At 35.7% G+C, this 10,427-nt stretch overlaps 1 long non-coding RNA gene across 1 annotated transcript in view; it reads left to right on the forward strand.

Annotated features, from left to right (window-relative positions):
* LOC129464674 (uncharacterized) overlaps nucleotides 1-5,558 on the forward strand; it is a 31,742-nt gene extending 26,184 nt beyond the window's left edge. Inside the window, exon 5 of the long non-coding RNA XR_008651659.2 lies at nucleotides 5,412-5,558. This is a non-coding gene — a long non-coding RNA (uncharacterized lncRNA). The remainder of the gene's footprint in view (nucleotides 1-5,411) is intronic.
* Nucleotides 5,559-10,427: the final 4,869 nt, after the last annotated feature.

Genomic DNA, 10,427 nt, shown 5'->3' on the forward strand with positions numbered 1-10,427 from the left:
TGGCAGTACTTATTATTTTAAACAGCTTTTCTATTGAAAACCTGATACTTATGTGAAATTAAAATTAAGCTCCTCCTAACGTTCCACTTTCCTCCTAGTTAAATTCCTTGGTGGCCTTAATATACGTTTAATTCCTTTCCCTTCTCATGTTTAAAAGCAACTCTTATTACAGAGCAAATCTCCCCATTTCCTTTTGTAGCTATTCATATGCAATACATTTATTGTATGATCTTTGCCATTCTTCTTTATTAAAATTTGATTTGATTCAACATAATCAAAAAACTATTTAATGATCATTAGCTATTTTTCAATCTAATTGTGAATAGAAGATTCCCATGAAATAGCAGATTGACTTGGAAAAAGCAGTGATATCTCACTTATTCTAGAGGTCTGTCTTCATTATGGCATCCTAATATTAGGTTTCTTTTCTCTCCTCTTCTATTTTTCTTTTCTTCACTAATTTTCCTCCTCCTCACCCTCTTTCTCTTCCTCCTCTTCCTCTTTTTCTTTCCCTTCTTCTTTCTCCTCCTCTTTCTTCTTCATTAAGCCTGTTCTCATTGTTGATTCCTTTGAGGCTTACACTCCTCTAGGCAAGCATGTACCTGTCTTGCATAGACAGTCCTGGCTAATACTTGTGGTCCAAATCCAGACTTTGTTCTGGAATTTTTGTTTTTTATGAAAATGTTAATATAGTCACATTAAAATTAGCCTAGATGGATATGTAAGACTTTCATTTTGTGGTCCAGCTTGTGTCATTGTCTCCCTAGCAAAGTAGGAATCACTTATCCAGTGAACAGTATACTCCCTTATCAGGTTGAGGGTTTCCTCTATCCAGTATGAAATATTGACTTATGAATGAAACATTCCTCGACTTACAATGTTGTTTTGTCCTTATAAACCCATCATAAATAGAAAATATGGTAAATCAAAAATGCGTTTAATATCCCTAACCTGCTGAACCTCATGACTTAGCCTATCCTACCTTAAATGTGCCCAGAATATTGACATTAGCCTACAAGTTGGGTAAAATCATCAAACACAAAGACTCTTTTGTAATAAAATGTTAAACAGTTCGTGCAATTTATTGAATATTGAAACTAAATGACAGAGTAGTTGTATGAGTACTCAAAGTACAGTTTCTACGGAATGAATGTTGCTTTTTCACCATTATAAAGATAAAAAACCCTAAGTCAAACCATTATAAGTTAGTGACTATCCATATTTCTAAACCTCTGTCCTTGTATAATCCTTTTCTCTGTTGTAATTTACCCTGAAAATTCGAACTACTTCAGCCTCCCTGAATCTTTATTTCTTTCTTCGTGATTCAGCAAGATTGTTTTCTTTGCTTTGTTTTTCTCTGCCTACATGACAGTCCTGAAAATTTGTTTATATAAGTCACGGTAATCCTAACACTCACCTAATTCATATAGTTTTGTGTATTTGTTCCGGGTATCTAGTTGTTAATAGTGATAGGCTTCATTAGATATGATTAATTTATTACAAATGCAAGTATGTAGTTTATATTATTTTTTAAAAAAATTAAATTTAAATTTTTGAAAATTAAGTAATCTCTTTTGATAGTATACTAAATGAAATGCATTTACACAAGACTTGTTTGTGATACCAAAAAGACACCAAAAACATACACCTTTTTATGTCCCAGTTTTTGACCTCAAAGTGGTTACAATTTATATAAATACATAATATACATTCACCTGAAAATACAACATAAATATACTTTAACTTTTATGTCCCAGTTTTTTACCTCAAAGGGGTTACAGTTTATATAAATACATAATATACACTCACCAGAAAATATAACATATACTTTAATATCTGAAATATCCTAACTCAATAACAGTGTAGATGACCCTATTATCATGATTAATGGAAAAATTCAGGCAGGAGATAACATGGTTCTGAGTCCAAGGCTAGATACAATTTCTGAACTATCATTTAAATGAGGGCTTAAATGAGAAATATTTTATAGTAAATATGGAGAACGCAAGCATGAAGGACAGATAGAAAAGTTTGAATCAGTGAAAAGCTTCAGCAGAAAATGAGATCGTAGGACACCAAGCTGGATATTCTCTGTCATTGAATATGTTTTGTGGCATGAATTTAGCACACAGTAGTCCCTTCTCGTTCCTGGAGGTTATGCTCCAAGACACCCCCAGTAGATGCCTAAAACTCCAGATAGTACTAAGCCCTATATATACTATGCTTTTTTCCAATATATGCATTTCTATGATAAAGTTTAATGTACAAATTAGGCACAGTAAGAGATTAACAACAGTAACTGATAATAACATAGAACAATTATAACAATATCCAGCATCAGTACTCTTGTGCTTTGGGGCCATATTAAGTAAACTAAGGGTTGCTTGAACTCTAGCACTGTGATACCGCAACAACTGATCTGATAACCAAGATAGGTACTATGTGACCATCCTACAGATAGTGTAGGCAGCATGGAGATGCTGGAGAAAGGGAGGGTTCATGTCTCGGGCAGGATAGAGCAAGATGGCATGAGATTTCATCAGCCTTCTCAGAACAGAGCACAATTTATAACTTGATTGTGGGTAACTGAAACCACCAAAAGTAAAACTGTGAATAAAGGGTTGCCGCTGTTCCCTTTTTAGTTTTAGTTGCTTTATTTTCTTGTTTGTTTGTTTGTATGTTTGCTTTGTTTTGTTTGTTTTTCTAATCGCTTTGTGTTGTGCTAAGATAAACATATCAGTGGTATTTGGGAAAGAAGATGAAAATTGTATTTGAGTGGTTCGGGTGTGATGCTCTCAGTTAGAATGAATCAAGTGTGGTAAGAATAAAACATAAATCTAGGTCACTATGAAGGATTGATCAGGAGAATATGTATTTTAAAGTTCATCTTCTTGTTAACTAAAATATAATTATGAATTTTATTTATTTATTTATTTATTTATTTATTTATTTATTTTTGAGATGGAATTTCCCTCATTTTGCCCTGGCTGGAGTGCAATGGTGTGATCTTGGCTCACTGCAACCTCTGCCTCCCAGGTTCAAGTGATTCTCCTGCCTCAGACTCCTGAGTAGCTGGGATTACAGACATGCGCCACCAAGCCCGGCTAATTTTGTGTTTTTAGTAAAGACGGGGTTTCACCATGTTGACCAGGCTGGTCTCGAACCCCTGACCTCAGGTGATCCACCCGCATTGGCCTCCTAAAGTGCTGTGATAACAAGTGTGAGCCACTACGCCTGGCGGGTTTTATTTTTACTTAATAAATCTGTTTGCTTGTTTAATTATTTGTAACTTGCTTTGCTTCAAAGTGTGTTTAACATAGAGAACATCTAAGGCTTCAGGCATTTTAGGCATGGGGGTAAAGTTAGTGAAAGAGAGAACTTAGAAAAAGTAGGATTGTGACTTAAGCAACTATTGTGTTCAACAGAAATAATAAACTCAAATTAGGAAGATAATGATGATTAAGATATGCTGCATTTGAGATGGCAGAAAGGACATCCAAGTGATAATCATTACCTGGCATTTGGAGATAATGACCAGAAAATACTTCAGAGCAGAAATATATATTCTAATGCCATGTACATACAGAAGTAAATTTGAAGCCATCAAAATGAATGTTTTCTAAATTACTTACAGAAGGAAAAACTGGCTGAAGTGAATATAAACATTCATGCTTTAAAAAAAAATTCTGAAAGCTTTTAGTTTTATCAAAGGTAAGAATTACAATGCTGTTTTATTGCACATATTTTATTTTTTACTGTTCATTTCATCCCTGGAAGGTTAAAACATATTCACATCTTTCAATGATCACATCTTTTATAAAATACAACTTTTGTCAAAGCTGGAGGAAATTCTTACATTTCAAATAAAATATTTTTTATCTTTTAGAAGTACGTATTTTTTAAAAGAATATAATTTGGAGAAACTAAAAAAGAACGATTTCATCTTTGTCACAGTGTATGTGTATGTGTGTGTGCATGTAACTTTATAAACTCTTTTCTTTTAACCACCAATATTTAGTTTGGCTACCTTATGTCTGAACTTATTCTCCTAGGCTACTTAGGTAAATACAAGTCTGAATTGTAGAGGATTTTGAAAATGTAGTTGTAGTTAGAAAAAAAAGTAACTAGAATTCGGTATGGGAAGTATTAGATACTATAATGTTGAAATAGCTGATCAGAATGGTTGGTTAAATACAGTTAAAATTGTTTTAAAATTAGGTTTTCTAGTTCCTAAATGTAAACCTTGTTAAGTATTTAATAATTTATCCTAAAGAGATATAAGTCCTATTTTCATGTGTTATAACCTGCCTGGAGCCCCCATCAAGAGATGTTACTTTCTCAGTTGAACCCAACACTAGTTGAAAATTTACTTTATGGACTCAAACACATACAAACACGTTTACAGAAAGTAAGTTATCAATTTATGCAAACCGAAAATGAATTAAATACAAACTCTGTCCAAGAACAGGAAGATGGTGGTGGACATAGATAGTAACTTGTTGCTAATTCTTATTGCTCTTCAAGGTAGTGCCCTTTAGAGGAGCCTTCTAGATCTTCATTTAATGATGCCTTCTGTATTATTCATTTAATAATGCATTATAATGATGTCTACTGGGAGCATTGGTTTCCCTTATGTGATGATTATTGCATTTTTCAAGTGCTGTTGACCTGAAGAGCAACTCAGCACCATTTTATTGGACCACAACATAGGCTCTATTGAGCTTTCTCTTGCAAGTCACATCAGAGAAGCTAGAGCATGATCACAATGTGTCATCCTCTGGAAGCTGGCTCTTAAATGATCCCATCATTTTCTCCTAAGTGGAAAATAAGATCACCAACTTTTCCCGACTCAAAATGAAACTCACATTTCCTAATTTGAGACACCAAAATATAGAGAATCTAAGAATCTAGTTTTATTTTTTCACTCAGCAAATAATCACTGAGAGACTTCCATATGTGAAGAACAGTATAAGGCTCTTTAAGAGACTGTAGTGAAGAAGAAAGCTTTGATAATCTCTTTTCTCAAGAAGTTTATATTACAATAAACAAGATGAATATTTAAAAAGATAAATCTAGCTCTGATCTCAAAGAGTTTGTATTTGCCAGAAAAAAACTCATTAGAAGGTGATTTGTGTAATTTATTATTTAGATATGATGATTTGGGTAATTTATTATTTAAATATGATGATTTATGTAATTTTTTATTTAAATATGATTATTTAATTTATTATTTAAATAGAAGTTTCAGACTGAGAACGATGGGAATTCATGTCAGGTGTATCTGATTTAGTCTAGGGACAGATTTTTACCGTATATGGAGAGGACATGACTGGTCAAGAAAGTGCATTTTGTTTTGATTTCTTTAAACATTTTTTATTGACTTACTATTCAAATGCTGTTAATTCCACAAGTATGAGACATCAGAGGCAGGTACAAGGGAACAGAGGACTCAGAAAATAAAGCATGTCCAAGCATTCTGAAGAAAGAAGGATCATGTGAGAAGGAACACATGAGAAATTCAATGTGTTGATGCAGTAAGAGTAAGAGGTGAAAAGAGGTAAGAATGCTGATGTCTGCAGAGATTAAAACTTGCAAGTACTTAAAAATAGGTTGGAAATATATATTTATAATTGCATTTTTAAATTAAAGAAAAAACAATAAATAATTATTTCAGGGCCACAGGAGAAGCTGTCCAGTAATGGATTTTGGCCATCATCTAAAGAATGGTGGAGTCCTTGAAGCATTTTAATTAGGTGAGAGATTTGGATTTTCAAAGGATAAAACTTGTAGTATAGAAGAGAAAGAGTTTGGGAGAGGTATGAGTGAATGGGAGAGAACTGGCTAGAAAACAATTTCAGCATTCTAAATGAGAGATTATGATGCCTTGACTTGGAATGCTGTATTAGACTGTTCTCACGCTGCTAATAAAGACATAGCCAAGACTGGGTAGCTTATAAAGGAAAAAGGCTTAATTGACACAGTTCCATGTGGCTGGAGAGGCCTCACAATCTTGGGGGAAGGTGAAGAAGGAGCAAAGGCATGTCTTGCATGGTGGCCGAAAGCCAAGCGAAAGAGGAAACCCCTTATAAAACCATCAGATCTCATGAGACTTATTCTCCACAATGAGAAGAGTATGGAGGAAACCATCCCCACGATTCAATTGTCTCCCACTGGGTCCTTCCCAAAACACTTGGGAATTATGGGAGTGACAATTCAAGATGAGATTTGGGTGGGGACACAGCCAAATCTTATCAGATGATAAATGAAAAGAAAGAAATGGAATGTTAAATAGAGTATTTAAGAATTTAAATGTTCTAAGGTGTTACATTGGTTTATTCTCAGAATATATGGAAAATTATTTTCAGGTTTCCACACTTGGTAAACATATATGATAAGTGAAACCAAGAATCAGATAATTCTATACTAATATATAAGAACATCAGTGTGACCTATTTTACTTACACATTTTTAGCAGATTACCTTTGAAATCTGGAGGCAGCTACAGATTATTGAAACTAAAATCCAGATTCCACATATAAGTGAGATAATGCTGTATTTGTCTTTCTGTGTCATGGGGAAAGAAAAGATGTTGATCAAAGGATACAAAGTTTCAGTCAGACAGAAAAAATAAGCTTTAGCGAGCCACTGCACAGAATGGTGACTATAATAAACAATAAAGCAGTATAGATTTCAAAATTGCTAAAGTAGTAGATTTTAAATGTTTTTATCATAAAAAAGCATGGGAGCTGATATATTTCATTAGGCTGATTTAATCATTCAACATCACAACTGTATATCAAAACATCCTATTTTACCCCATAAATAAACATGATTATTATTTGTCAATTAAAACGAAATTCTAAAAACCTTCTAGTTTTTAAACTGACTTGGTAACTTTTCTTAGCTTTGTGTTTTAATAAAAGATACCTGTAATAAAGCATTTCATATGGGATATATGTTAATGAACTTTGGGAAGTGCTATATGATATTAATTTGTTAGCATCATGTTTTTCCTAGGTATCCTTTTGTCTTCTTGTTGCTTTTATCTCTTGCCACAGCCAAGCATCCCAATATTGTCCTATCCCAGAGTCTTCCATGTTGATTGAATAGTACTGATGTAAAACCATTTTCACAAACCAGAAGCTTAGAAATAGTATTTTCATGTGCCAACCATTTGTAGTCTGTCAAGCTCTATTTTATATCTTAATGAGTTTTCAGAACTATCTAATTGCCTAGATTTTGCCCATCTTTACTATAAAATGATCTTTTCTGTGGATTATAGTAATAATCTAACACCCACCTCCACAAAATTAAACCATTATTTATGTGGCCACAATGATAATTTCTAAACACAATCCTCATCTATAGCACCTCCTGTTATACACTCATCCATATTTATAACACTCAAGTCTTTTGTCCCTTTTGTTATAAGGAGGGAGACGTAAACATGGCCCAAAGGAACTTGGAGGTGTGCTCCCCACTGACTTCTCAGTCCTCGTCTTGCGCCCCATGCCCACTACTTGTTTGACATCTACACAAGCCTGTTTTCACTTTCTTGAATGTGCATTGTTATCTCTTGCTCCATGCTGGTCCCTCTACCTAGTATTCTCTTTTCCTCCATACCCAATACATTTGTCCTTTATGTATTAACTTAAAGGTCACTTTCTCTATCAAGAATTCCTCAGTTAAGGTGAAAATCTTTGTTAGGTCCTCTCACAACACAGTATATCTATTATATTGCTCACAGCACTTACCACATTTCTTTTCTTTTGCTTGTTTGGTTACTATTTTATTTGCCTAAAGGTATAAGGTCCTGACAGACCAGCAGTAATTATTGTTTTTGTTCATGGTTGAATATCTAGCTCTTTGAAAATAGGCACTCAATAAATACACACTTAATGAATAAATCATCCCCAGGTAAAACTGGCATGAAATTTTCCATTGCAAAAAAGCTAAGTCATTGACTTCCATTATCAGATAAAAGCCAACCTCTGAAAAAGCAGTAAGATTATTTTCTTCATAGTTCTGGTCCTGTGTATTCCTATATACATTCCCTCATACACTGAATTCCCACAAAAGATTTTCAGTCCCTGAATCCTCGGGTTACTTTTTGTTTCAAGTTTACCTTGAAACAAACTGGAATAGCACAAGCCTATTGAGACCTCAGATCCTGATGGATACAGAGCCAATTACAGATCTGCAATCACTCTACCTCCTACTTTTCACTGGACTGCAAAGTCCCTTTCAGATTCATGATGCTTGTCTGAACTGGCTTACAGACCCCAGGGCTAAGCAAGAGGTTCCATTGCTCATGTTGTGTATCTGTCAACTCACTTCCTAACAAAATGGCAGTTGAGTTGAGTTAAAGAAAACTGATGCCTTGAAGCAATGATATTTAATGAGGACATTGCTAGAATTTTTTTGCTTTGTTTGTTTGGCTGTTTTTCAGCTAGACATTTATTTAGATATGTGCATTTAGATATGGAAAATTTGCACAAAAATGTTTACAGAACTGATTATTTCAGAGAAGTGGGAAGAAGAGAGATCTTTGTCTTAATTTTGCTTTGACCTATCTCCTTTTTCTATAATAAACATTTATTACTTGTGAAATTTTTTAAAGTTCAAAAAAAGATAATAAAGTACTCTCTTCATTCAACCAGATCTTTAATTAAGACGGACACTACCTCTTGTTAGTCATGTGCACCTAAGAGAATCCATCACTCTTTACATTTACCAGTCAACTTTGCAGCTAGTTTCAGTCCACTAGTATGTCCCAGCACATGCAAATGCATTTTCAGAAAAAGACTACAATTAGCACACATTTATTCTAAATCTGAGTAGAAAAAGGGCCACTAAGGTGAAAGCAGTGTTTTCCCTTCGTCCTCAGGCTTGCTTCCCTACCTTTTTGCAAACGCTGTTCTGGCAGAGCCGTTATCAGTGGCCACCAATCCCTAAGGAGAGGACCAATCCCAGAGAAGTTCAACTCCAGACAGGCTCAGGGCTGGGAACTGCATGGAAGGAAAAGCAGAGGTGACCAGAATATAGACAGAAAGCTAAGCCTTGTCAGGGGTGACTCAAGAGAGGCTAGAGGCAGAGTCCAGTGCTACAAAAGAGCTTGCAGAACCAGGGGCATCAGATGTAGACAAAATTTGGTGGCCTTCATTTAGATGGGTGCTTTAGCAGTGACATCACAGGACAAGGCAGAAGATGCTCAGATGCTTATGCTGGGCCTCCCTCTTTCAGCCTCTTTGGAGTGGCTCAGGAAGATGTAGCCTGGTTTGTCACCAGGGCCTCAGGATCTCTGATGCCTCGAGGTCTCCCCTGCAAAGGATAGTTGACTGTAGCTTTTCAAAGCCCAGTTTTGGTTTCCAGATAGGTCTGGACAGCCTCAGCTTGCTAGGCTGCTTCTCCTAGCTCTGTGTGAGTTGGTAGAGTATGGTTACGTGGAATAGAGACTGGACTATGTTGGCCAATTTTCTTATGGGCTTGCCATGCCATCTAACCCTGCCTTTGCCAAGCCTTAGGTCATTGCTCATCCCTCTCCCATCCTGCTTGTGTGTATTTGGTTTGGGGCTTAAGAGTAGGGGCTTTTGTGGATCCTATTACTAAATCCAGTTAGTCTGTTGTTCTGTACTTTCAGGGTTTCATGTAAAGGGCTTATGGTAGGGTGACACAAACAGATGCGATATCTAGTAGTACATGATACTAGAAGGCAGGTGGGGTCTATCTCCTTGGATTGAAACTCCAGAATATCTTGGGGTTGGGGATTCAATGTCTATCCCCCAGTGGAGAGGCTGGTAGAGCTCAGGGTACTGCCAATAAGGTCCACGGGCAAGGAAGGGGCAAGGATCCAGCCTTGGTGAGGGTGTGAACATTGGGCAGGACACTAAGGCAGAAGCTAGCCCTATAGATTGCTCAGCAGGAGAAACTGTAATAAGAAAGGAAGTGTCCAGGAGGTTAGGTCCATCCAAGGGCTTTCTCTATCCAACTTAGTGAGGCAAGAGTCTCCTAAACACTTGTACAACTAGTATTAAGACATTAATATAATTAAGAGAGAGTCCAATCTCTGTATCATGGATGGGAATGAGACTTCCAATGTATTCTCAATCCTACAGACTAGGCAGAGCTGAGCAATTTATTGAGCAGTTATTATGAGCCAAAGAGTGTTCTAAGTGCTTCACACATATTAACTCATTTAACATCACATATACCTTATGGGGTACAAAATATTAATATCCTAATTTAACAGATGAGTAAAGAAAATAATGAGATGGCAAAGAAAATAATTTCCTGCCCAAAGTGACTACAGATGGATAGATGGTTCCATCATGTTCCTTAGAGTCTGTCTCTCTGTATTTTTCTATTCTCCTCACTTCTCCAGACTTGTGACTAATGATGCTGAAATGGAACCACCTGGTAGTGGCAGA

This window comes from Symphalangus syndactylus, chromosome 16 (assembly GCF_028878055.3).
Source record: "Symphalangus syndactylus isolate Jambi chromosome 16, NHGRI_mSymSyn1-v2.1_pri, whole genome shotgun sequence".
NCBI lineage: Eukaryota > Metazoa > Chordata > Mammalia > Primates > Hylobatidae > Symphalangus > Symphalangus syndactylus.